General features: G+C 58.0%; 1 long non-coding RNA gene and 13 other non-coding genes across 17 annotated transcripts; all 14 read left to right on the top strand.

The window, feature by feature from the left end:
* The first annotated feature begins 1,132 nt into the window (after positions 1-1,132).
* On the top strand, positions 1,133-1,214 carry LOC112437252 (small nucleolar RNA SNORD115). The gene has a single exon (XR_003025888.1). It is a non-coding gene; the product is annotated as a small nucleolar RNA SNORD115 (small nucleolar RNA).
* Positions 1,215-3,012: 1,798 nt separating this feature from the next.
* LOC112437282 (small nucleolar RNA SNORD115) lies at positions 3,013-3,094 on the top strand. The gene has a single exon (XR_003025917.1). It is a non-coding gene; the product is annotated as a small nucleolar RNA SNORD115 (small nucleolar RNA).
* A 1,770-nt stretch (positions 3,095-4,864) lies between these two features.
* On the top strand, positions 4,865-4,945 carry LOC112437296 (small nucleolar RNA SNORD115). The gene has a single exon (XR_003025927.1). It is a non-coding gene; the product is annotated as a small nucleolar RNA SNORD115 (small nucleolar RNA).
* Positions 4,946-5,604: 659 nt separating this feature from the next.
* LOC134729130 (uncharacterized) lies at positions 5,605-24,064 on the top strand. 4 transcript variants are annotated; one of them, XR_010110045.1, is made up of 15 exons: positions 5,605-5,707; positions 6,092-6,135; positions 7,533-7,664; positions 8,047-8,091; positions 9,436-9,567; positions 11,294-11,425; positions 11,808-11,848; positions 13,184-13,296; positions 13,681-13,725; positions 14,714-14,845; positions 15,225-15,269; positions 18,920-18,964; positions 22,162-22,293; positions 22,680-22,724; positions 23,912-24,064. It is a non-coding gene; the product is annotated as an uncharacterized LOC134729130 (long non-coding RNA). The 4 variants fall into 4 exon arrangements; XR_010110044.1 differs by lacking the exons at positions 22,680-22,724; positions 23,912-24,064 and adding exons at positions 9,950-9,994; positions 17,089-17,133 and having other exon boundaries at positions 22,162-22,210; XR_010110043.1 differs by lacking the exons at positions 22,680-22,724; positions 23,912-24,064 and adding an exon at positions 17,089-17,133 and having other exon boundaries at positions 22,162-22,210.
* Positions 5,763-5,844, top strand: LOC112437239 (small nucleolar RNA SNORD115). The gene has a single exon (XR_003025875.1). It is a non-coding gene; the product is annotated as a small nucleolar RNA SNORD115 (small nucleolar RNA).
* Positions 7,721-7,802, top strand: LOC112437249 (small nucleolar RNA SNORD115). The gene has a single exon (XR_003025885.1). It is a non-coding gene; the product is annotated as a small nucleolar RNA SNORD115 (small nucleolar RNA).
* LOC112437274 (small nucleolar RNA SNORD115) lies at positions 9,627-9,708 on the top strand. Its single transcript, XR_003025909.1, has one exon. It is a non-coding gene; the product is annotated as a small nucleolar RNA SNORD115 (small nucleolar RNA).
* On the top strand, positions 11,481-11,562 carry LOC112437267 (small nucleolar RNA SNORD115). Its single transcript, XR_003025903.1, has one exon. It is a non-coding gene; the product is annotated as a small nucleolar RNA SNORD115 (small nucleolar RNA).
* Positions 13,353-13,434, top strand: LOC112437264 (small nucleolar RNA SNORD115). Its single transcript, XR_003025900.1, has one exon. It is a non-coding gene; the product is annotated as a small nucleolar RNA SNORD115 (small nucleolar RNA).
* LOC112437250 (small nucleolar RNA SNORD115) lies at positions 14,901-14,982 on the top strand. The gene has a single exon (XR_003025886.1). It is a non-coding gene; the product is annotated as a small nucleolar RNA SNORD115 (small nucleolar RNA).
* On the top strand, positions 16,761-16,842 carry LOC112437261 (small nucleolar RNA SNORD115). Its single transcript, XR_003025897.1, has one exon. It is a non-coding gene; the product is annotated as a small nucleolar RNA SNORD115 (small nucleolar RNA).
* LOC112437241 (small nucleolar RNA SNORD115) lies at positions 18,597-18,678 on the top strand. Its single transcript, XR_003025877.4, has one exon. It is a non-coding gene; the product is annotated as a small nucleolar RNA SNORD115 (small nucleolar RNA).
* LOC112437293 (small nucleolar RNA SNORD115) lies at positions 20,497-20,578 on the top strand. The gene has a single exon (XR_003025926.1). It is a non-coding gene; the product is annotated as a small nucleolar RNA SNORD115 (small nucleolar RNA).
* On the top strand, positions 22,350-22,431 carry LOC112437263 (small nucleolar RNA SNORD115). The gene has a single exon (XR_003025899.1). It is a non-coding gene; the product is annotated as a small nucleolar RNA SNORD115 (small nucleolar RNA).
* Positions 24,065-24,132: the final 68 nt, after the last annotated feature.

The raw sequence follows: 24,132 nt of genomic DNA, 5'->3' as shown, positions 1-24,132 counted from the left end.
TGTGGTGTGTAAATGGGCCCATGGGGTTGGGTAGCAGAGATTCAAGGATCCTGCTCTACCCATGGCCCTGAATGTGACCATCGCTGTTGAGCAATGGGCCATCCCAGTGGGTCTCCTGGGGCCTGGCTGGGGGGTGGAGTTGTTTCCCTGGGATTGGGTCAAGGTTGACTCTGGCTGGCACCTGGTGGTGTTGCAGGTCAGCCCTGGGACTCATGGGCTTTGGGCCAGGGACAGCCCGTATCCCGCTGGGGGTCACCCGAGTGTTGTGAAGGGTGGCCTCCTGAGTTGGGAAGGCCCGCTATTGAGGCATCTGTACTGGGAATTTGTTGCTCACGCTGCATGGGAGCCATGGTGTCACCTCCAGGGTGGCAGAATCTTGGGACCAAGCAAAGGAGAGGGCAGCATGAGACTCCGGATTGGCTATGTGTGACTGGCTATGTGTCTTGGAGGTATGTGGAGTATGGATGGGGACCCACCAGAGAAAACAAGTGACCCTGAGGCCCCATGCTGTCTTTTCTGGTGCCTGCATGGAGAGGGTGCCTGTACGCATGCCCACCATGCCCAGGGGCAGGCTGTGCCACTGTCAGGTCTGCAGTAGCATGTGGCATCTGGGCCAGCCTCCTTGGTTGGCTGTGACCTGGCTGGTGGCCCGGACCTGTGCCCAGTGGTCCCAGGGCAGCCCTAGGGTCATGCGGAGGAGCAGTTTTGGCCAGTGGAGGTGCTCTTGGGTCCTGCAGTCCCGCATACCCTGGGCGTTTTGCCTGAGCCCAGTGACCTACCTGCCTTGTCCTTCCCGGGTTCGGTGGCAGGGAGAGACACTTGCATAGGTGATGAGTCAGTATTTCGCATGGATCTCATCACATGTGTCCATGGAGGGGGAGCAAGCGTGAGCTGGCACCCAACACCCCCTTCTCCACATGGAGGGTGGTCACATGTTCTCCACCTGTTCCCCTAGATGGTGAGACTTCTGTTGGGCTTGCTTTTCCTGGGCCAGTGTCCATCAGCCAGGTGCTCAGCCATCGGTGCGCTGAAGCTCCAGCCCTTCCTGGTGCCCTGATCTCCTGCACTGAGCTGTGATGAGCACATCCGGGTTCCACTGGATGCACGTGCGGGAAGGGGGGTGCCCTGGGTTGGGTCAGTGATGAGAACCTTATATTGTCCTGAAGAGAGGTGATGACTTAAAAATCATGCTCAATAGGATTACGCTGAGGCCCAGCCTAGGGGAGAATTTTGGAAAAGGATGCTGGGATCCCAAGGTCCCCAACAGGGCCACTGTATTTTGGACCTGAGACCTGGTGGCTCTGAAGGGCATCTGGAGGTGGCCGAACCTGTCTCTGCACTCTAGGTTCCCTGTGTGGGCTTGGTGTCGGTGCTCCAGTTCCCTGGGGGCAGGGAATGTTGATGGCTCCTTCCTGAGTCCCTGTTCTCGCCTTTGTCTTTCAGTGAGCTCTTTCACCTAGGAGGGCCTCTTGGCATTGACTGGCATAGGTGAGTGGATCCTGCTGGTGTTATGGATCATGAGCCAGACCATGTGGGGTCCCCAAGTATCAGCCTTTGGGCCACAAGGGTTTTCTCAGGGAGCTGACCTGAATTTCCACCTGAGACGGAAAGGTTCTCCTGGAAGGCAGGCTTTTTGGAATCGGACCCAAGGAGGACACCTTCTCTGAAGCCCTGAAGGGGTGATGGTGGTCCAGGCAGGAAAGGGTTCCTTCTGCCTAACATAGGACAGTGCCTAGTTGAGACTCGGTGCTGCAGTAAGGCCTTGAGGACTGCCCAGGCTACATGAGGGGGGCCAGAGGGGCTACGGGGCACCACAGGGTTAATGGTGACCTCTTGGTCCCCAGAGTGTGGTGCGTGAATGGACCCATGGTGTTGGGTTGTGGAGATTCAAGGATAGTGCCCCACCTATGGCCCTGAATGCAACTGTCCCTGTTTAGCAATGGGCCATCTCAGTGGGTCTCCTGGAGCCTGGTGGGGGACAGAGTTGTTTCCCTGTGACTGGGTTAAGGTAGAGCTCTGGCCGGCACCTGGTGGTGCTGCAGGTCAGCCCTGGGACTCTTGGGCTTTTGACCAAGGGGCAGCCTGTATCCCGCTGGGGGTCATCCTATCTCTGAGGTCAAGTGTCGTGAAGGGTGGCCTCCTGAAGTGGGAAGGCTCGCTGTCGAGGGACCTGTCCTAGGATTTTATTGCTCAGGCTGCTTCTGAGCCATGGTGTCACCTCTAGGGTGATGGGGTCTTGGGAACAAGCAAAGGGGAGGGCACCATATTGCTCCGGATTGGGCAAGTGTGGCCCAGCTCTGTGTGTGTGAGGTGTGCAGAACATGGATGGTGACCCACCAGAGAAAGCACATGGCCCTGTAGCTCTAGGTTGTGATTTCCGTGCACACTTGGAGACAGCATCTTGATGTGTGCCCAGCACGCCCAGGGGCAGACTATGCGATAGCCAGGTCTGCAGCGGTGTGTGGCATCTGGGCCAGCCACCTTTGTTGGCCATGAGCTGGCTCATGGCCCTGACCCATGCCCACTGGTGTCAGGGGGCCCTGGGGTCGTGTGAGGAGCCATCTGTGGCAGTGGAGGTAGACTCAGGGCCTGCAGTATGGCGCAACCCATGCATTTTGCCTGAGCTCAGTGACCTACCTGCCCTGTTCCTCCAGGGTTTGGTGGCAGGGGGAGCCAAGGGTGCCCCACATTGGTGACGAGTTAGTACTTCACATGGATCTCATAACATGTGTCCGTGGAGGGCAAGCAAATGTGAGCCCCCACCCACTACTGCCTTCCCCACATGGAGGTCAGTTTGGACACATATCATCCTGCTGTCCCCCAAATGTTGAGACCGAAGAAGACTTGCCCTGGGCCCTCTGTTCTTGGGCCAGTGTCAGTCAGCCAGGTGCCCAGCTCTAAGTGCACTGAAGCTTGGGCCTTTCCTGGAATGCTCGGCTCCCGCACTGAGCCAGGGTGAGCACATCCGGGTCCTGCTGGATGCATGTATGGGGCAGGGGTGTGCCGTGCGTTGGGCTGATGATGAGAACCTTATATTGTCCTGAAAAGAGGTGATGACTTAAAAATCATGCTCAATAGGATTACATTGAAGCCCAGGATAGGTAAGAATTAGGGAAGATGATGCAGGGATCCCAAGATCTCCAGCTAGGCCACACTTATTTTGCACTGGAGAACTTGAGAACTTGAAGGGCATCTCAGGGGAGCCCAACCCTGTCTCTGAGCTCCTTCGTGAGGCAGCCCAGGCTCCCCTTGCGGGCTTGGTGTCTGTGCTCCGCTTCTCCAGGGACAGGGCAATTTGGTGCTCCTTCCTGAATGCTCCTTCTTCCCTGTGTCCTTCAGTGAGCTCTTCTGCCCAGGTGGGGTCCCTGGCTTTGAGCGGCATAGGTCAGTGCATCCTGTTGGGCTCATGGGCCATGAGTGAGGCAGCATGGGGTTGTTGAGAATCAGCCTTCAGGCCACTAGGGTTTTCTCAGGGAGCCAACCGATTACTCACCGGGAGGGATGGTTCCTCCAGAAGGGTCACTTCTTGGGAATCTGACCCTAGGAGCACACATTTCCTGAAGCTCGGCAGGGAGATGGTGGTCCAGGCAGGAAAGGATTCCTTCAACCTAACGTAGGGCAGTTCCCAGCTGAAACTAGGTGGTCAGGTCAGGATTGAGGACTGCCCAGTCCACATGAAAGGGGCCACAGGGGCTTTGGGGTGCCCTGGGAGTCATGCTGGAGTTCTTCCCCCAAGAGGGGTGGGTGATAGGGTCCACGCGGTCAGGCTGCGGAGATTCAAGGAATGCCACCCACCCATGGCCCTGAATGGGACCAACCCTGTTGAGCAATGGGCCATTTTCGGCACTGTTTCAATGCAGTTGGGTCAAGGCTGAGTGCTGGCTGGTGCCTGGTGGTGCTGCAGGCCGGCCCTGGGGCTCATGGGCTTTATGCCAAGGGGGCAACTCCCATCCCACTGGGGTAATCCCTTCCTTGAAGTCCAGTGGTGGGGAGGGTGGCCTCCTGAGGTGGGCAGACCTGCTGTCAAGGGACCTGTCCGGGGAATTTGCCACCTAGGCTGCTTCTGAGCCATGAGGTCACCTCCAGGATGGCGGGGTCTTCAGCCCAAGGAAAGGAGAGGACACCACGTGGTTTCCGATTGGCTGAGTGTGGCCTGGCTGTGTGTGTGGGAGGTGTGCAGGGCATGGATGGGGACTCATCAGAGAAAGAATGTGGCCCTGGAGGCCCCCAGGCTTTGATTTCTGGTGTGTGCTTGGAGTGGGCACCAGGGTGGCCCTACCATGCCCAGGGGCAAGGTCTTTGACTGCCAGGTCTGGAGTGGCTCCTGGCATCAGGACCACCCTCCTTGGCTCAACCAACCTTCAGCAGGTTGGCTGCCTTGGCCCGTGCCCCATGGTCCCGGTGCGACCCTGGGGTTGTTCGGGGGATCTGGCCCAGGCAGTGGAGGTGCTCTTGGGGCCCGCAGTAGGGCACAGCCCAGGCCTCTTGCCCCAGCCCAGTAACCCACTTGCCCTGTCTTTCCAGGGTTTGGTGGCAGGGAAGGCCAAGGGTGCTCTGCGTCCATGTTGGGTCAGTGTTCTGTAAGGATCCCATTACAAGGGTATCCCCTACCCACCTTCCCTACATTGATACATGAGGCCCTGGTTGGACACATGTCCTCCTCCTGTCCCTACAGATGGTGACCCTGAAGAAAGACTTGAGTTGGGCCTGAAGGCCCCGGGCCAGTGTCCATCATCCAGGTGCTCAGCTCCCAGTGCACTGAAGCTCAGACCCTTCCTGGTTCCCTGGTCTCTTGCACTGAGCTCTGGTGAGCACAACTGGGTGCTGCTGGATGCATGCATGGGGAGGGGGGTGCCCTGGGTTGGGGTGGTGATGAGAACCTTGTATTCTTCTGAAGAGAGGTGATGACTTAAAAACCATGCTCAATAGGATTACACTTAGGCCGAACCTAGGTGAGAATGTTGGAAGAGGACGTTGGGATCCTATTATCCCTGGCAGAGCCACTGTATTTTGGGCTGGAGACCTGGAGGCCCTGAAAGGGCATCTGGAGGGGGCCCAACCCTGTCTCTGTGCTCCTGCATGAGGGTCCCCAGGCTCCCTGTCCAGCCTTGGTGTTGGTGCTCTGGTACCCTGGGGATGGAATAAGTTGGTGGCTCTTTCCTGAGCCCCCATTCTCCCTTTGTGTCTTTCAGTGAGCTTTTCTGCCCAGGTGGGCACTCTGGCATTGATTAGCCTCCTTGGTTGTCCATGACCTGGCTGGTGGCCCGAGCCTGTGCCCAGTGGTCCCAGGGCAGCCCTGGCATCATACGGGGCAGCTGTTTTGGGCAGTGGAGGTGCTCTCCAGGCCTGAAGTATGGCACAGCCTGGGCATTTTACCTGAGACTAGTGACCTGCCTGCCTTGTCCTTCCTGGGTTCGGTGGCAGGGAGGGCCAAGGGTGCCCTGCGTCAGTGATGAGTCAGTATTTTGCGTGGATCTCATCACGTGTCCATGGAGGGAAAGCAAGCATGAGCTGGCACCCAACACCCCCTTCTCCGCATGGAGGGAGGTCACATGTCCTCCACCTATGCCCACAGATGGTGAGACTTGAGGAAGACTTCCATTGGGCCTGCTTTTCCTGAGCCAGTGTCCATCACCCAGGTGCTCAGTCCCTGGTGCACTGAAGCTCCAGCCCTTCCTGGCGCCCTGGTCTCCTGCACTGAGCTGTGGTGAGCACATCCGGGTTTCACTGGATGTTTGTGCGGGGAGGGGGTTCTCTGGGTTGGGTCAATGATGAGAACCTTATATTGTCCTGAAGAGAGGTGATGACTTAAAAATCATGCTCAATAGGATTACGCTGAGGCCCAGCCTAGGGGAGAATTTTGGCAGAGGATGCCGGGATCCCAAGATTTCCGGGAGGGCCACTTGTATTTTGGGTTGGAGACCTGGAGGCCCTGAAGGGCGTCTGGAGGTGGCCCAATGCTTTCTTTGCGCTCCTCTGTGAGGCAGCCCAGGCTCCCTTTGTGGGCTTGGTGTTTGCGCTCCTCTTCTCCAGTGATGGGGCACGTTGGGGGCTCCTCCCTGAGTCCTGGTTCTCCCCTTGTGTCTTTCAGTGAGCTCTTCTGCCAAGCGGTTCCCCTGGCATTGACCAACATAGGTGAGTGGATCCTGCTGGCATTATGGGCCATGAGCTAGGCCGCATGGGTTTGCTGAGGGTCAGACTTCAGGCCCCAAGGGTTTCCTCAGGGAACCGACCTCAATTCCCACCATGTGACTGCCAGGTTTGCAACAGTGCATAGCTTCCGAGCTACCCTCCTTGGTTGGCCGGGAGCTGGTTGGAGGCCGTGGCCCATGCCTAGTAGTCACAGGGCAGACAGACTGCCCTGTTTTTTCAGGGTGTGGTGATGGGGAGGGCCACGGGTGCCCTGCATCCATGATGGGTCAGGGATTTCAGGAGGGATGGTTTCTCCAGGCGGGCAGCTTCCTTGGGAATCTTACCCAAGGAGGATGTCTTCCCTGAAGCCCTGCAGGGGTGACGATGGTCCAGATAGCAAAGGTTTCCTTCAGCCCCATGCAGGACATCACCTAGTTGAGATATGGTATGTGGGTCAGGCCTTGAAGACTGCCCAGGCCACCTGAGGGGGGCCAGAAGGGCTCTGGGGTGCCACAGGTGTTATGTAGGAGCTCTCAGTCCCCAGACTTGTTTCGTGGGGTTGGTGACGGGGTTGGGTTGTGGAGGTTCAAGGATTTCATCCCACCTGTGACCCTGAATGGGGCCAACCCTGTTGAGCAACAGGCCATCCCAATGGCACGTATTGAGCCTGGTGGGTTGTGGTGCAGTTTCAATAGGGTTGAGTCAAGGCTGAGATCCATCTGGTGCTTGGTGCTGCTGCTGGCCAGCCCTGGGACCCGTGGGCTTTGGGCTAAGGGGGTAGCCCAGATCCCATTGAGGGTAACCCATTCTCCGAGTTTGAGTAACGGTTAACAGTGGCATTCTGAGGTGGGAAGGCCCACTGTCTAGGGTCCTATACTGGGAATTTGCCACCCCGGGTTCTTCTGAGACATGTGGTCACCTCCAGGGTCATGGGGTCTTGGGCCCAAGGAAAGGAGAAGATACCATGTGGCCCTTGATTGGCTACATGTGGCCCAGGTCTGTTTGGGAGGTGTGTGGGATGTGGATGGGGTCCCGCCAATGAAAGCACATGGCCTGGGTCCCCAGGCTGTGATTTTCAGTGCACACTTGGAGAGGGTGCCTCGGCGGGTACCTACCACATCCATGGGCAGGCTATGTGACTGCCAGGTTTGCAACAGTGCATAGCTTCCAAGCTACCCTCCTTGGTTGGTCGGGAGCTGGTTGGAGGCTGTGGCCCATGCCTAGTGGTCACAGGGCAGGCAGACGGCCCTGTTTTTTCAGGGTATGGTGATGGGGAGGGCCAAGCATCCATGATGAGTCGGTGTTCCACATGGAACCCATTACGTGGGTATCTCTTACCCCTTCCTCATATGGAGATGTGAGGCCCTATTTGGACACACATCCTCCTCCTGTACCCCCAGATGGTGAGCCTGGAGGAAGACTTGCGTTGGGCCCAAAGGCCCTAGACCAGTGTCTGTCAGCCAGGTTCCCAACCCCCGATGCGCTGAAGCTCAAGCCTTTTCTGGCACCCTGGTCTCCTGCACTGAGCTGTGGTAAGTATATCCTGGTCCTGCTGGATGCATGTGCAGGGAGGTGGGTGCCTTGGGTTGGGTCAATGATGAGAACATTATATTGTTCTGAAGAGAGGTGATGACTTAAAAATCATGCTCAATAGGATTACGCTGAGGCCCAGCCTAGTTGAGAATTTTGGAGGAGGACACTGGGATACCGAAGTCCCCCGCAGGGACTCTGTATTTTGGGCTGGAGACCTTGAAGCCCTGAAGGGCATCTGGAGGTGGCCCAACCTGTCTCTGTGCTCCTCCCTGAGGCAGCCCAGGCTCCTTTTGTGGGCTTGGTGTTGCGGCTTCAGTTCCCCAGGTCAGGGAATATTGGTAGCTCTTTACTGAGCCCCCGTTCTCCCTTTGTGTCTTTCAGTGAGCTCTTCTGCCCAGGCGGGCCCCCTGGAATTGACGGGTATAGGTGAGTGGATCCTGCTGGGATCATGGGCCATGAGCCAGGCCACGTGGGGTCACCAGGGGTCCCCCTTCTGGCCATGAGGGTTTTCTCAGGGAACCGACCTGAATTACCACTGGGGAGGCATAGGTTCTCCAGGAGGGCGGCTATTTTGGGAATCGGATCCAAGGGGGACACCTTCCCTGAAGCCCTGTGGGTGTGATGGTGGTCCAGGCAGGAAAGGGTCCCTTCCACCCCACACAGGGCAGCTCATAGCTGAGAGTTGATGCTTAGGTCAGGCCTCAAGGATTTCCCAGGCCACATGAGGGAGACAGAGGAGCTCTGGGTGCCACGGGGCTCACATAGGAGCTCTCAGTATTCGGTGTGTCATGCACAAATGGGCCTCTTGGGTTGGATTGTGGAGATTAAAGGATCGCGCACCACCGTGGCCCTGAATAGGACCGTCCTTATTGAGCAATGGGCCATCCCAGTGAGTCTCCTGGAGCCTGGTGGAGGGGAGGGGGTGGCATTGTTTCCCTGGGGTTGGGTCCAGGCAGAGCTCTGGCCAGCACCTTGTGGCTTCTGCAGGTCAGCCTTGGGACTCATGGGCATTGGGCCAAGGGGGAGCCCGCGTCCCACTGGGGGTCACCCTTTTTCCGACGTCAAGTATCTGGAAGAGTGGCCTCCTGATGTGGGAAGGCCTGCTGTCAAGGGACGTGTCCCAGGAGTTTGTCGCTCAAGTTTCTTCTGAGCTTTGGGGTCACATCCAGGGTGGCGGGGTCTTGGGCCCAAGCAAAGCAGAGGGCACCAAGTGTCTCCTGATTGGCCATGTGGCTGTCTCTGTGTGTGGGAGGTTTACAGAGTATGGATGGGGACCCACCAGAGGAAGCACGTGGCCCTGCAGCACCAGGCTGTGATTTCTGTTGCACACTTGGAGAGGTTGCCTGGACACGTGCCCTTCATGCCCAGTGACAGACTATGCAACTACCAGGTCTGCAGCAGGGTGTGACATCTGGGCTAGCCTCCTTGGTTGGCCGCCACCTGGCTGGTGGCCCGGATCTGTGCCCAACAGTCCCAGTGCAGCACTGGTGTCATGCAGGGGAGCTGTTTTGGACAGTGGAGGTGCTCTTGGGGCCTGCAATATGATGCAGCCTGGGCGTTTTGCTCAAGCCCAGTGACCCACCTGCCCTTTCCTTTCTGGGTTCAGTGGAAGGGAGGGCCAACAGTGTAGTGCGTACTTAACAAGTCAGTATTTCACATTGAACTCATCACATGTGTCCATGGAGGGCAAGCAAAGGTGAGCTGGCACCCCCGACCCCCTTCCCCAAATGGAGGTCAGTTTGGACACACGTCTTCCTCCTGTCTCCCCAGATGGTGAACCCGGAGGAAAATTTGTGTTGGGCCCACTATGCCTGGACCAATGTCAGTCAGCTAGGCACCCAGCCCCCAGTGCGCGGAAGCTCAGGACCTTCCTAGTGCCCTCGGCTCCTGCACTGAGCTCTGGTGAGTCCATCTGGGTCCTGCTGGATGCATGAGCTGGGGGCGGGAGGGTGCCCTGGGTTGGGTCAGTGATGAGAACCTTATATTGTCCTGAAGAAAGGTGATGTCTTAAAAATCATGCTCAATAGGATTACACTGAGGCCCAGCCTAGGTGATAATTTTGGAAGAGGATGCTGGAATTCTGAGGTCCCTGACAGAGCAGCTGTATTTTGGGCTGGAGACCTTGAGGCCCTGAAGGGCATCTGGTGGGCCCAACCCTGTCTCTGTGCTCCTCTGTGAGGCAGCCCAGGCTCCCTGTGCTGGCTTGGTATCCGGGCTCTGGGTCCCTGGTGACGGGGCATGTTGGAGGCTCCTTCCTGAGCCCCTGTTCTCCCTTGTCATTCAGTGAACTCTTCTGCACAAGTGACCCCCCCAGCCTTGAGCGGCATAGGTGAGTGCATCCTGTTTTGGTCATGGGCCATGAGTGATGCAGCATGGGGTCCCCGACATTCTGCCTTTGGGCCACCAGGGTTTTCTCAGGCTGCCAACCTACTCCCCACCAGGGAGCGATGGTTTCTCAGGAGGGCTGCTTCCTTGGGAATCTGACCCAAGGAGCAAGTCTTTCCTGAAGCCCTGCAGGGGTGACACTGGTCCAGGCTGGAAAGGGTTCCTTCAGCCCAATGTAGGGCAGCTCCCAGCTGAAACTCAGTGGGCAGGTCAGGCCTCGAGTATTGCCCAAGGCACATGGGGGAGTGAGGCACAGGGGATGCAGTGCGCCGTGGAGGTGACACTGGAGTTCTCCCTCCCTGGAGAGGGATGAGTGACTGGGTCCACACGGTCAGGCTTCGGAGATTCAAGGCATGCTCCACACCCATGGCCTTGAATGGGACCAACCCTGTTGAGCAATAGGCCATCTTAGTGGCACCTCCTTGAGCCTGGTGGGGGACGGCACTGTTTCAATGAGGTTGGGTCAAGGGTGAGCTCTGGCTGGCACCTGGTGGTGCTGCAGGCCCTGGGACTTGGGGACTTTGGGCCAAGGGAGCAGCTCTGATCCTGCTGGGACAAGCCTTCCTTGAGGTCCAGTGGTGAAAAGGGTGTCCTCCTGAGATGGCAAGGCCTGCTGTCGAGGGACCTGTTCTAGGAATTTGCTGCCCAGGCTGCTTCTGAGCCTTGGAGTCACCTCAGGGTGGCAGGGTCTTGAGCCCAAGAAAGGAAAAGACATGGTGTGGTTCCTGATTGGCTGAGTGTGACCCAGCTCTGTGTGTCAGAGTTGGGCAGGACATGGATTGAGACCCACCATAGAAAGCATGTGATCTTGGAAGCCCCTAGGCTTGGAGAGGGCACCAGGGCCAGCGCCCACCACGCCTAGGTACGATCTCTCGGACTTCCAGGTCTGCAGCGGCTCTTGGCGTCTGGGCCAGCATGCTTGGTTGGCCAGGGGCTGGTTGGTGGCCCTGTCTTGTGCCCTGTGTCCCCGGTATGGCCCTGGGGTTGTGTGTGGGAGCAGGCCCGGGCAGTGGAGGTGCTCTTGGGGCCTGCAGTAGGGTGCTGCCCAGGCATCTTGCCCGAGCCAGGTGACACGCTTGCCCTGTCTTTCCAGGGTTTGGTGGCAGGGAGGGCCAAGGGTGCCCAGTGTCCGTGAGGGATCAGTATTCAGCATGGATCCCATCACATGAGTATCCCTTAGCCCCTTCTCTGCATTGATGTGTGAGGCCCTGGTTAGACACATTTCCTCCTCCTGTCCCTCCAGATGGTAAGCCTGGAGGAAGACTTGTGTTGGGCCCACAGGCCCCAGGCCAATGTCTGTCAGTCAGGTGCTCAGCCTCTGGTGCGCTGAAACTCTGACCCTTCCTGGCACCCTGGTCTCCTGCACTGAGCTGTGGTAAGCACATCTGGGTTGCACTGGATGTTTGTGTGGGGAGGGGGTTCCCTAGGTTGGGTCAATGATGAGAACCTGATATTGCCCTGAAGAGAGATGATGACTTAAAAATCATGCTCAATAGGATTACGCTGAGGCCTAGCCTAGGTGAGAATTTTGGAAGCGGATGCTGGGATCCCAAGGTCCCTTGCAGGGCCATTGTATGTTGAACTGGAGACCTGGAGGCTCTGAAGGGCATCTGGAGGTCGCGCAACCTGTCTCTGCACTCCTCTGTGAGGCAGCCCAGGCTCCCTGTGTGGGGTTGGTGTTGGTGCTATGGTTCCCTGGGGGTGGGGAACATTGGTGGCTCCCTCCAGAGCCCCTGTTCCCACCTTGTGCCTTTCAGATTTTCCACCTAGGAGGTCCACCTGGCATTGACTGACATAGGTGAGTGGATCCTGCTGGGGTCATGGGTCATGAGCCAGACCATGGGGGGGTCCCAGAGATTCAGTCTTTGGGCAACAGTTTTCTCAGGGAGCAGACCTGAATTTCCACCTGGGAGGGAAGGGTTCTCCTGGAGGGCGACTTTTTTGGGAATCGGACCCAAGGAGGATGCCTTCCCTGAAGCCCTGCCGGGGTGATGGTGGTCCAGGCAGGAAAGTTCCTTCTGCTCAATGCAGGGCAGCACCCAGCTGAGACTCGGTGCTCCAGTAAGGCCTCCAGAACTGCCCAGGTCACATGAGGGGGGCCAGAGGGGCTACGAGGTGCCACGGGGTAACAGGGGAGCTCTTGGTCCCCAGAGTGTGGTGCACGAATGGGCCCATTCCGTTGGGTCTCAGAGATTTAAGGATTGCACCACACCATGGCCCTGAATGCAACCGTCCCTGTTGATCAATGGGCCATCCCATGGGTCTCCTGGAGCCTGGTGGGAAGCAGTGTTGTTTTCCTGGGGTTGGGTCAAGGCGGAGCTCTGGCTGGTACCTGGTGGTGCTGCAGGTCAGCCCTGGGACTTGTGGGCTTTGGGCCAAGGGGCATCCCGCATCCCGCTGGGGGCCACCCTTTCTCCATGGTCGAGTGTCGTGAAGGGTGGCCTCCTGAGTTGGGAAGGCTTGCTATTGAGGCACTTGTACTGTGAATTTGTTGCTCAGGCTGCTTGGGAGCCATGGTGTCACCTCCAGGGTGGCAGGGTCTTGGGACCAAGCAAAGGAGAGGGCACCATGTCACTGCAGATAGGCCAAGTGTGACTGGCTCTGTGTCTGGGAGATATGTGGAGTATGAATGGGGACCCACCATTCATAGAGAAAGCAAGTGGCCCTGCAGCCCGAGGCTATGATTTCCGGTGCACACTTGGAGAGGGTGCCTTTACACCCAAGTACCAGGCTCAGAGGTAGGCTATGCCACTATCAGGTCTGCAGTGGCGCGTGGCATCTGGGCCAGCCTCCTTGGTTGGCCATGACCTGGCTGGTGGCCTTGGCCTGTGCCCAGTGTTCCCAGGGTAGTTCTAGGGTGCTGCGGGGGAGCTGTTTTGGCTAGTGGAGGTGCTCTTGGGTCCTGCAGTACAGCACAGCCTGGGCGTTTTGCCTGAGCCCAGTGACCTGCCTGCCTTGCCCTTCCCGGGATCGGTGGTAGGGAAGACCAGGGGTGCCCGGCATAGGTGATGAGTCAGTATTTCACATGGATATCATCACATGTGTCCATGGAGGGGGAGCAAACATGAGCTGGCACCCGCCACCCCCTTCTCCACATGAAGGGTGGTCACACGTTCTCCATCTGTTCCTCCAGATGGTGAGACTTCTGTCGGCCTCGCTTTTCCTGGGCCAGTGTCCATCAGCCAGGTGCTCAGCCCTCAGTGCACTGAAGCTCCAGCCCTTCCTGGCGCCCTGGACCGAGCTGTGGTGAGCACATCCGGGTTCCACTGGATGCGTATGTGGGAAGGGGGGTGCCCTGGGTTGGGTCAATGATGAGAACCGTATATTGTCCTGAAGAGCGGTGATGACTTAAAAATAATGCTCAATAGGATTACGCTGAGGCCCACCCTAAGTGAGAAATTTGGTAGGGGATGTTGGGATCCCGAGATTTCTGGCAGGGCCACTGTAGTTTGGGTTGGAGGCCTGGAGGCCCTGAAGGGCATCTGGAGGTGGCTCAACTCTTTCTCTGTGCTCCTCCGTGTAGCAGCCCAGGCTCCCTGTGCGGGCTTGGTGTTGTTGCTTCTGTTCCTTGGGGGCAGGGCATGTGGGTGGCTCCTCCCTGAGCCCCAGTTCTCCCCTTGTGTCTTTCAGTGAGCTCTTCTGCCAAGGGGGTCCTCCTGGCATTGACCAACATAGGTGAGTGGATCCTGCTGCTGTCATGGTCCGTAAGCCAGGCTGCTTGGGGTTGCCAAGGGTCAGACTTCGGGCCATGAAGGTTTCCTCAGGGAGCTGACCCTAATTCCCATGAGGGAGGCATGGTTTCTCCAGGAGGTCAGCTTCCTTGGGAATCTGTGACTTGACAGGGTTGAGTCGCAGAGGTTCAAGGATCTCATCCCACCTGTAACCCTGAATGGGGCCCACCCTGTTGAGCAACTGGCCATCCCAGTGGCACATATTGAGCCTGGTGGGGGGTGGTGCAGTTTCAATGGGGTTGGGTCAAGGCTGAGATATGGCTGGTGCCTGGTGGTGCTGCAGTCCAGCCCTGGGATCCGTGGGCTTTGGGCTGAAGGGGAAGCCTGCATCCTATTGGGGGTAACCTGTTCTCCAAATTTGAGTGATGGTGGGAAGGCCCACTGTCTGAGGTCCTGTACTGGGAATTTGCCACCTCAGCTTCTTCTGAGCCATAGGGTCACCTCCAGGGTCATGGGGTCTTGGGACCAAGGAAAAGAGAAGATACCATGTGGCCCTTGATTGGCCGAGTGTAGCCCAGCTCTGTGTTTGGGAGGTGTGTGGGATGTGGATAGGGTCCCACTTGTGAAAGCATGTGGCCCGGGTCCCCAGGCTGTGATTTTCAGTGCACACTTGGAGAGGGCACCTTGGTGGGTGCCCACCATGTCCAGGGGCAGGCTATGTGACTGCCAGGTTTGCAATGGTGTGTAGCTTCCGTCTACCCTCCTTGGTTGGCTGGGAGTGGGTTGGTTGCTGTGGCCCATGCCCAGTGGTCACAGGGCAGGCAGACTGCCTTGTTTTTTCAGGGTATGCTGACAGGGAGGGCCATGGGTGCCCTGCATTCATGATGAGTCAGTGTTCTACATGGAACCCATTATGTGGGTATCTCTTATTCCTTCTACATATGGAGATGTGAGGCCCTATTTGGACACATGTCCTCCTCCTGTACCCCCAGGTGGTGAGCCTGGAGGAAAACTTGCATTGGGCCCAATGGCCCTGGACCAGTGTCTGTCAGCCAGGTTCCCAGCCCCCGATGCGCTGAAGCTCAAGCCTTTCCTGGCACCCTGGTCTCCTGCACTGAGCTGTGGTGAGCATATCCTGGTCCTGCTGGATGCATGCGCGGGGAGGGGTTGTCCTAGGTTGGGTCAATGATGAGAACCTTATAATGTTCTGAAGAGAGGTGATGACTTAAAAATCATGCTCAATAGGATTACGCTGAGGCCCAGCCTAGGTGATAATTTTGGAAGAGGACACTGGGTCCCGAAGCCCCCTGCAGGGCCCCTGTGTTTTGGGCTGGAGACCTTGAGGCCCTGAAAGGCATCTGGTGGACCCAACTCTATCTCTGCCCTCCTCAATGAGGCAGCCCAGCCTCCCTGTACTGGCTTGGTATCCGGGCTCTGGGTCTCTGGGGACGGGGCACATTGGAGGCTCCTTCCTGAGCCCCCATTCTCTCCTGTGTCTTTCAGTGAGCTCTTCGGCCTAAGCGGTCCCCCCGGCCTTAAGCGGCATAGGTGAGTGCATCCTGTTTTGATCATGGGCCATGAGTGTTGCAGCATGGGGTCCCCGACATTCAGCTTTCAGGCCACTAGGCTTTTCTCAGGCTGCAAACCTACTCTCCACCAGGGAGCGATGGTTTCTCAGGAGGGCCACTTCCTTCGGAATCTGACCCATGGAGCACGCCTTTCCTGAAGCCCTGCAGAGGTGACAGTGGTCCAGGCAGGAAGGGGTTCCTTCAGCCCCAATGTAGGGCAGCTCCCAGCTGAAACTTGGTGGACAGATCAGGCCTGGAGTACTGCCCAGGGCATATGGGGAGGAGGGACACAGGGAATGTGGCGCACCCTGGAGGTCACACTGGAGTTCTGTCTCCCTGGAGAGGGGTGAGTGATTGGGCCCACACGGTCAGGCTGTGGAGATTCAAGGAATGCTCCACACCCATGGTCTTGAATGGGACCAACCCTATTGAGCAATGGGCCATCTTAGTGGCACCTCCTTGAACCTGGTGGGGGATGGCACTCTTTCAATGACGTTGGGTCAAGGCTGAGCTCTGGCTGGCACCCAGTGGTGCTGCAGGCTGGCCCTGGGACTTGTGGGCTTTGGGCCAAGGGGGAAGCTTCCATCCTGCTGGGAACAACTCTTCCTTGAGGTCCAGTGGCAGGAAGGGGGGCTTCCTGAGGTGGAAAGCCCTACTGTTGAGGGACCTGTCCTGGGAATTTGCTGTCCAGGCTGCTTCTGAGTCATGGGGTCACCTCTAGGGTGGTGGGGTCTTGAGCCCAAGGAAAGGAGAGGACACCATGTGGTTCCTGATTGGCTGAGTGTGGCCCGGCTCTGTGTGTCGGAGTTGTGCAGGGTATGGATTGGGACCCACCAGTGAAAGCACATGGCCCTGGAGGTCCCCAGGCTTGGAGAGGGCACCAGATCTGGCGCCCACCATGCCCAGGTACAGGCTCTGGGACTGCCAGGTTGCAGCAGCTCTTGGCATCTGGGCCACCCTCCTTGGTTGGCCAGGAGCTAGTTGGTGGCCCTGTCCCATGCCCCATGTCCCTGGTATGGCCATGGGGTCATGCAGGGGAACCGGCCCTGGCATGGAGGTGCTCTTGCAACATGCAGTAGGGTGCATCCCAGGCATCTTGCCTGAGCCAGGTGACCCGCTTGCCCTGTCTCTCCAGGGTTTGGTGGCAGGGAGGGCCAAGGATGCCCCGTGTCCATATTGGGTCAGTGTTCAGCATGGATCCCATTGCATGAGTATCACTTAGCTCCTTCCCAGCATTGATATGTGAGGCCCTGGTTGGACACTTGTCCTCCTGTCCCTCCAGATGGTGAGCCTGGAGGAAGACTCGTGTTGGGCCCACAGGCCCCAGGCAAGTTTACGTCAGCCAGGTGCTCAGCCCATGGTGTGCTGAAGCTCTGACCCTTCCTGACTCCGTGGTCTCCTGCACTGAGCTGTGGTGACCATATCGAGGTCCTGCTAGATGCATGCGTGAGGAGGCAGGGTGCCCTGGGTTGGGTCAATGATGAGAACCTTGTATTATCTTGAAGAGAGGTGATGACTTAAAAATCATGCTCAATAGGATTACACTGAGGCCCAGACTAAGTGAGAATTTTGGAAGAGGATGCTGGGATCCTGAGGTCCCCAACAGGGCCACCATATTTTGGGCTGGAGACCTGGAGGTCCTGAAGGGCATCTGTAGGGGGCCCAACCCTGTCTCTGCACTCCTCCCTGAGGCAGCCCATGCTCCCTATTCGGGATCGGTATTGGTGCTCCACTTCCCTGGGGGCAGGACACGTGGGTGGCTACTCCCTGAGACCCCGTTCTCCCCTTGTGTCTTTCAGTGAGCTCTTCCAAACAGGTGGGCTCCCTAGCATTGACCGACAGAGGTGAGTGGATCCTTCTGGGATTATGGGCCATGAGCCAGGCCATGTGGGGTCCCCAAGGTTCAGCCTTTGGATCCCGAGAGTTGTCTCAGGCAGCCAACCTGATTTGCCACCTGGGAGAGATGGCTTCTCCAGGAGGGTGGCTTTTTTGGGAATTGGACCCAAGGAGGACGCCTTCCCTGAAGCCCTACTGGGATGATGGTGGTCCAGGCAGGAAAGGGTTCCTTCACCCAGCTGAGACTCGGTGTTCCAGTAAGGCCTCAAGGACCTCCCTGCCACATGAAGGGGCTCAGAGGGGCTACGGGGCACCACAGGAGTGACAGGGGAGCTCTTGGTCCCCAGAGTGTGGTACTTGAATGGGCCCATGGGGTTGAGTCGCAGAGATTCAAGGATGCTGCACCACCCATGGCCCTGAATGCGACCCTCCTCCTGGAGCCTGGTGGGGGGTGGCGTTTTTTCCCTGGGGTTCGGTCAAGGTGGAACTCTGGTCGGTACCTGGTGGTAATGTAGGTCAGCCCTGGGACTCGTGGGCTTTGGGCCAACGGACAGCCCACATCCCTCTGGGGGTCACCCTTTCTCTGAGGTCGAGTGTCGTGAAGGGTGGCCTCCTGAGGTGGGAAAGCCCAATGTCGAAGGACCTGTACTGAGAATTTGTTGCTTAGGCTGCTTAGGATCCATGTTGTCACCTCCAGGGTGGTGGGATCTTGGGACCAAGCAAAGGAGAGGGCACCATGTGACTGCCAATGGCTATGTGTGACTGGCTCTGTGTCTGAGAGGTGTGTGGATGGGGACCCACCAGAGAAAGCAAGTGGCCCTGCAGCCCCAAGATGTGATTTCTGGTGCAGGCTTGGAGAGGGTGCCTGTACCTGCTCCCACCACGCCCAGGGGCAGGCTTTGCCACTGCAGGTCTGCAGTGCCACGTGGCATCTGGGCCAGCCACCTTGGTTGGCCGTGACCTGGCTGGTAGCCCGTGCCTGTGCCCAGTGTTCCCAGGGCTGCCCTGGGGTCTTGCGGGGGAGCTGTTTTGGGCAGTGGAAGTGCTCTTGGGGCCTGCAGTATGGCACAGCCTGGGCATTTTGCCTGAGCCCAGTGACCTGCCTGCCTTGTCCTTCCTGGGTTCGGTGGCAGGGAGGGCCAAGGGTGCCCTACATTGGTGACAAGTCAATATTTTGCATGGATCTCATCACGTGTCCATGGAGGTGGGGGCAAGCTGAGCTGCCACGCACCCCATTCTCCCCATGGAGGGTGGTCACATGTACTCCACCTGTGTCCCTAGATGGTGAGACTGGAGGAAGACTTCCATTGGGCCCACTTTTCATGGGACAGTGTCCATCAGCCAGGTGCTCAGCCCCCAGTGCATTGAAGATCCAGCCCATCCTGGCACCCTAGTCTCCTGCACTGAGCTGTGCTGAGCACATCTGGCTTCCACTGGAAGTTTTTTTTGCGAGGAGGGGCTTCCCTGGGTTGGGTCAATGATGAGAACCTTATATTGTCCTGAAGAGAGGTGATGCCTGAAAAATCATGCTCAATAGGATTACGCTGAGGCCCAACCTAGGGGAGAATTTTGGAAGAGGATTATGGGATCCCAAGGTCCCCAACAAGGCCACTGCATTTTGGGCTAGAGACCTGGAGGCTCTTAAGAGCATCTGGAGGTGGCCCAACCTGTCTCTGCTCCTTCGTGATGCAGCCAAGGCTCCCTGTTGGGATTGGTGTTGGTGCTCCAGTTCCCTGGCATGGGGAACGTTGGTGGCTCCTTCCTGAGCTCCTGTTCTCGCCTTGTGTCTTTCAGTGAGCTCTGCCACCCAGGACATCCCCCTGGCATTGACTGGCATAGGTGAGTGGATCCTGCTGGGGTCATTGGTCATGAGCCAGACCATGTGGAATCCCCAAGGTTCAGCCTTTGGGCCACAAAAGTTTTCTCAGGGAGCAGACCTGAATTTCACCTGGGAGGGAAGGGTTGTCCTGGAGGGTGGCTTTTTTGGGAACCTAACCCAAGGAGGACCCATTCCCTGAAGCCCTGCAGGGGTGATGGTGGTCCAGGCAGGAAAGGGTTCCTTCTGCTCAATGCAGGGCAATACCCAGCTAAGATGCGGTGATCTGGTAAGGCCTCCAGAACTGCCCAGGCCATATGAGGGGGGCCAGAGGGGCTACGGGGTGCCACAGGGGTAACAGGGGAGCTCTTGGTCCTTGGAGTGTGGTGCCTGAATGGACCCATGGGATTGGGTTGTGTAGATTCAAGGATCACACCCTACCCACGGCCCTGAATGTGACTCTTCCTCTTGAGCAATGGGCCATCTCAGTGGGTCTCCTAGAGCCTGGTCGGGGGTTGGTGTTGTTTCCCTGGGGTTGGGTCTAGGTGGAGCTCTGGCTGGTACCTGGTGGTGCTGCAGATCATCCCTGGGACTTTTGGGCTTTGGGCCAAGGGACAGCCCGCATCCCGCTTGGGGTCAGCCTATCTCCATGGTCAAGTGTCATTAAGGGTGGCCCCCTGAGGTGAGAAGGCCTACTGTCAAGGGATCTGTCCCAGGATTTTGTTGCTCAGGCTGCTTCTGAGCCATGGCGTCACATCCACAGTGGCAGGGTCTTGGGCCTGAGCATAGCAGAGGGCACCATGTCGTTCTGGATTGGCCAAGTATGGCCTAGCTCTGTGTGCGGGAGGTGTGCAGAACATGGACGGTGACCCACCAGAGAAAGCACGTGGCCCTGCATCCCAGGCTGTGATTTCCAATGCACACTTGGAGAGGGTGTCTTGATTTGTGCCCACCATGCCCAGGGGCAGACTACGTGATAGCCAGGTCTGCAGCCTGAGCCACGTGTGGCATCTGGGCCAGCCACCTTGGTTGGCCGTGAGCTGGCTGGTGGCCTTGGCCTGTGGCCAGTGGTGCCAGGGCGGCCCTGGGGTCATGTGGGGGAGCCATCTTGGGCAGTGGAGGTGCTGTCAGGGCCTGCAGTACAGCGCAGCCTGGGCATTTGGCCTGAGCCCAGTCACCTGCCTGCTCTGTTCCTCCAGGGTTTGGTGGCAGGGAGGGCCAAGGGTGCCCCGCATCCGTGACGACTCAGTAATTCACATGGATCACATCACATTTTTCCTTGGAGGGCAAGCAAATGTGAGCCCCCACCCCCCACTGCCTTCCCCACATGGAGGTCATTTTGGACACATATCCTCCTCTGGTTCCCCTAGATGGTGAGACTGGAGGAAGACTTGCATTGGGCCCACTGTTCCTGGGCCAGTGTCAGTCAGCCAGGTTCCCAGCTCCAAGTGTGCTGAAGCTCAGGCCCTTCCTGGCACCCTCAGCTCCTGCACTGAGCTGGGGTTACATCCGGGTTCCACTGTTTGCATGCAAAGGGAGGGGTGTACCCCGGGTTGGGCTGATGATCAGAACCTTATATTGTCCTGAAAAAAGGTGATGACTTAAACATCATGCTTAATAGTATTATGCTGAAGCCCAAGCTAGGTGAGAATTTTGGAAGATGAGGCTGGGATCCTGAGATCCCCGGCAGGGCCACACTTATTTTGGGCTGGAAAATTTCAAGACCTGAAGCGCATCTTGTGGGGGGGCAATCCTGTCTCTGTGCTTCTCCGTGAGGCAGCCCAGGCTCCCGTTGCGGGCTTGGTGTCCATGCTTCGCTTCCCCAGGGGTGGGGCAATTTGGCATCCTCTTCCTGAGCCCTCCTTCTTCCCTGTGTCTTTCAGTAAGTTCTTCTGCCCAGGTGGGGCCCCTGGCTTTGAGCGGCATGGGTCCGTGCATCCTGTCAGGGTCATGGGCCATGAGTGAGGCAGCATCGGTTCGTCGAGAGTCAGCCTTTGGGCCACTGGGGTTTTCTCAGGGAGCCAACAGGTTACCCATCGGGAGGGATGGTTCCTCCAGGAGGGTCGCTTCCTTGGGAATCTGACCCTAGGAGCACGCATTTCCTGAAGCTCTGTAGGGTGATGGTGGTCCAGGCAGGAAAGGGTTCCTTCAGCCCAACATAATGCAGTTCCCAGCTGAAACTCGGTGGCAGATCAGGCTCAAGGACTGCTCGGGCCACATGATGGGGGCCACAGGGGATTTGGGGTGCCCTGGGGGTCATGCTGGAGTTCTTGCCCCAAGAGGGGTGGGTGATAGGGCCCATGCGATCAGGCTGCGGAGATTCAAGGAATGCTACCCACCCATGGCCCTGAATGGGACCGACCCTGTTGAGCAATGGGCCATTTTAATGGTGCCTCCTTGAGCCTGGTAGGGGGTGGCATTGTTTCAATGCAGTTGGGTCAAGGCTGAACTCTGGCTGGTGCCTGGTGGTGCCCACATGGGCTTTGGGCCAAGGGGGCAGCTCATATCCCGCTGGGGTCACCCCTTCCTTGAGATTCAGTGGCAGGAAGGGTGTTCTCCTGAGGTGGAAGACCTGCTGTCAAGGGACTTGTCCTGGGAATTTGCCACCTAGGCTGCTTCTGAGCCATGGGGTCACCTCCAGGGTGGCAGGGTCTTGAGCCCAGGGAAAGGAGACACCATATGGTTTCTGACTGGGAGTGTGGCCCGGCTCTGTGTGTGGGAGGTGTGCAGGGCATGGATGGGGACCCATCAGAGAAAGCATGTGGCCCTGTAGGTCCCCAGGCTTTGATTTCTGGTGTGTGCTTGCAGTGGGCACCAGGGCAGCCCTACCATACCCAGGGGCAGGCTCTGTGACTGCCAGGTCTGGAGTGGCTCCTGGCATGAAGACCACCCTCCTTGGTTGGCCATGAGCAGGTTGGTTGCCCTAGCCTGTGCCCTGTGGTCCTGGTGCAGCCCTGGGGTTGTTTGGGGGAGACAGCGCAGGCAGTGGAGGTGCTCTCAAGGCCTTCAGTAGGGCTCAGCCCAGGTGTCTTGCCCGAGCCCAGTAACCCACTTGCCCTGTCTTTCCAGGGTTTGGTGGCAGGGAGGGCCAACTGTGTCCCGCGTCTGAAATGGATCAGTGTTCTGCATGGATCCCATTACAAGGGTATCCCCTACCCACCTTCTGTGCATTGTTATGTGAGGTCCTGGTTGGACACATGTCCTCCTCCTGTCCCTGCAGATGCTGACCCTGGAGGAAGACTTGTGTCGGGCCCCCAGGCCCCAGGCCAGTGTCCATCAGCCAGGTGCTCAGCTCCCAGTGCGCTGAAGCTCAGACCCTTCCTGGCACCCTGGCGTCCAGCACTGAGCTGTGGTGAGCCCATCCGGGTCCTGCTGGATGCATGCATGGGGAGGGGGCTGCCCAGAGTTGGGTTAATGATGAGAACCTTACATTGTCCTGAAGAGAGATGATGACTTAAAAATCATGCTCAATAGGATTACGCTGAGGCCCAGCCTAGGTGAGAATTTTGGAAGAGGACGGCTGGGATCCTGAGATCCCAGGCAGGGTCACTGTATTTTGGGCTGGAGACCTGGAGGCCCTAAAGGGCATCTGTAAGGGGGCCCAGCCCTGTCTCTGTGCTCCTCCGTGAGGCAACCCACACTCCCTGTGTGGGCTTGGTGTTGGTGCTCTGGTTCCCCAGGGACAGGGCGGGTTGGTGGCTCCTTCCTGAGCCCCTATTCTCCCTTTGTGTCTTTCAGTGAGCTTTTCCACCCAGGTGGGCCCCCTGGCATTGACCGACATAGGTGAGTGCATCCTACTGGGATAATGGGCCACTAGATAGTCTGTGTGGGGTTGCTGAGGTTTAGCCTTTGGGCCACAAGGGTTTTCTCAGGCAGCCAACCTGAATTCCCACCTGGGAGAGATGGGTTCTCCAGGAGGCAGCTTTTTTGGGAATCAGACCCAAGGAGGACGCCTTCCCTGAAGCCCTGCAGGGGTGATGGTGGTCCAGGCAGGAAAGGGTTCCTTCTGCCCAACTCGGGGCCCAATGCAGGGCAGTGCCCCCCTGAGAATTGGTGCTCTGGTAAGGGCTCGAGGACTGCCCAGGCCACATGAAGGAGGTCAGAGGGGCTATGGGGAACCATGGGGGCAACAGGGGAGCTCTTGGCCCCCGGAGTGTGGTACATGAATGGGCCCATGGGGTTGGGTCACAGAGATTCAAGGATTGCATCTCACCCACGGCCCTGAATGCGACCATCCCTGTTGAGCAATGGGCCATCCCAGTGGGTCTCCTGGAGCCTGGTGTGGGGTGGCATTGTTTTCCTGGGGTTGGGTCAAGGCGGAGCTCTGACTGGTACCTGATGGTGCTGCAGGTCAGCCCTGGGACTCGTGGGCTTTGGGCCAAGAGGCAGCCCGCATCCTGCTGGGGGTCGCCCTTTCTCCGAGGTTGAGTGTCGTGAAGGATGGCCTCCTGAGGTGGGAAGGCCCACTGTCAAGGCACCTAGACTAGGAATTGTTCCTCAGGCTGCTTGGGAGCCATGGTGTCACCTCCAGGGTGGCGGGATCTTGGGACTAAGCAAAGGAGGGGACACTACGTGGCTCCCAATTGGCCATGTGTGGCTGGCTCTGTGCCTGGGAAGTGTGTGGAGTATGGATGGGGACCCACCAGAGAAAGCAAGTGGCCCTGCAGTCCCAGAATGTAATTTCTGGTGTAGGCTTGGAGAGGGTGCCTATATGCATGCCCACCATGCCCAGGAGCAGGCTATGCCACTTCAGGGTCTGCGGTGGCACCTGGCATATGGGCCAGCCTCCTTCGTTGGCTGTGACCTGGCTGGTGGCCTGTGCTTGTGCCCAGTGGTCCCAGGGTAGCCCTGGGGTCGTGCAGGGGAGCCGTTTTGGGCAGTGGATGTGCTCTCGGGTCCTACAGTACAGCACAGCCTGGGTGTTTTGCTCAAGCCCAGTGACCTGCCTGCCTTGTCCTTCCTGGGTTCAGTGGCAGGGAGAGCCAAGGGTGCCCCACATTGGTGACGAGTCAGTATTTTGCATGGATCTCATCACACGTGACCATGAAGGACGAGCAAGCATGAGCTGGCACCAGCCACCCCCTTCTCCGCGTGGAGGGTGGTCACATGTCCTCCACCTGTGCCCCCAGATGATGAGACTGGAGGAAGACTTCCATTGGGCCCACTTTTCCTGGGCCAGTGTCCATCAGCC

This window comes from Pan paniscus, chromosome 16 (assembly GCF_029289425.2).
Source record: "Pan paniscus chromosome 16, NHGRI_mPanPan1-v2.0_pri, whole genome shotgun sequence".
Classification (NCBI taxonomy): Eukaryota; Metazoa; Chordata; class Mammalia; order Primates; family Hominidae; genus Pan; species Pan paniscus.
This window is presented reverse-complemented; position numbering and strand designations above follow the sequence as displayed.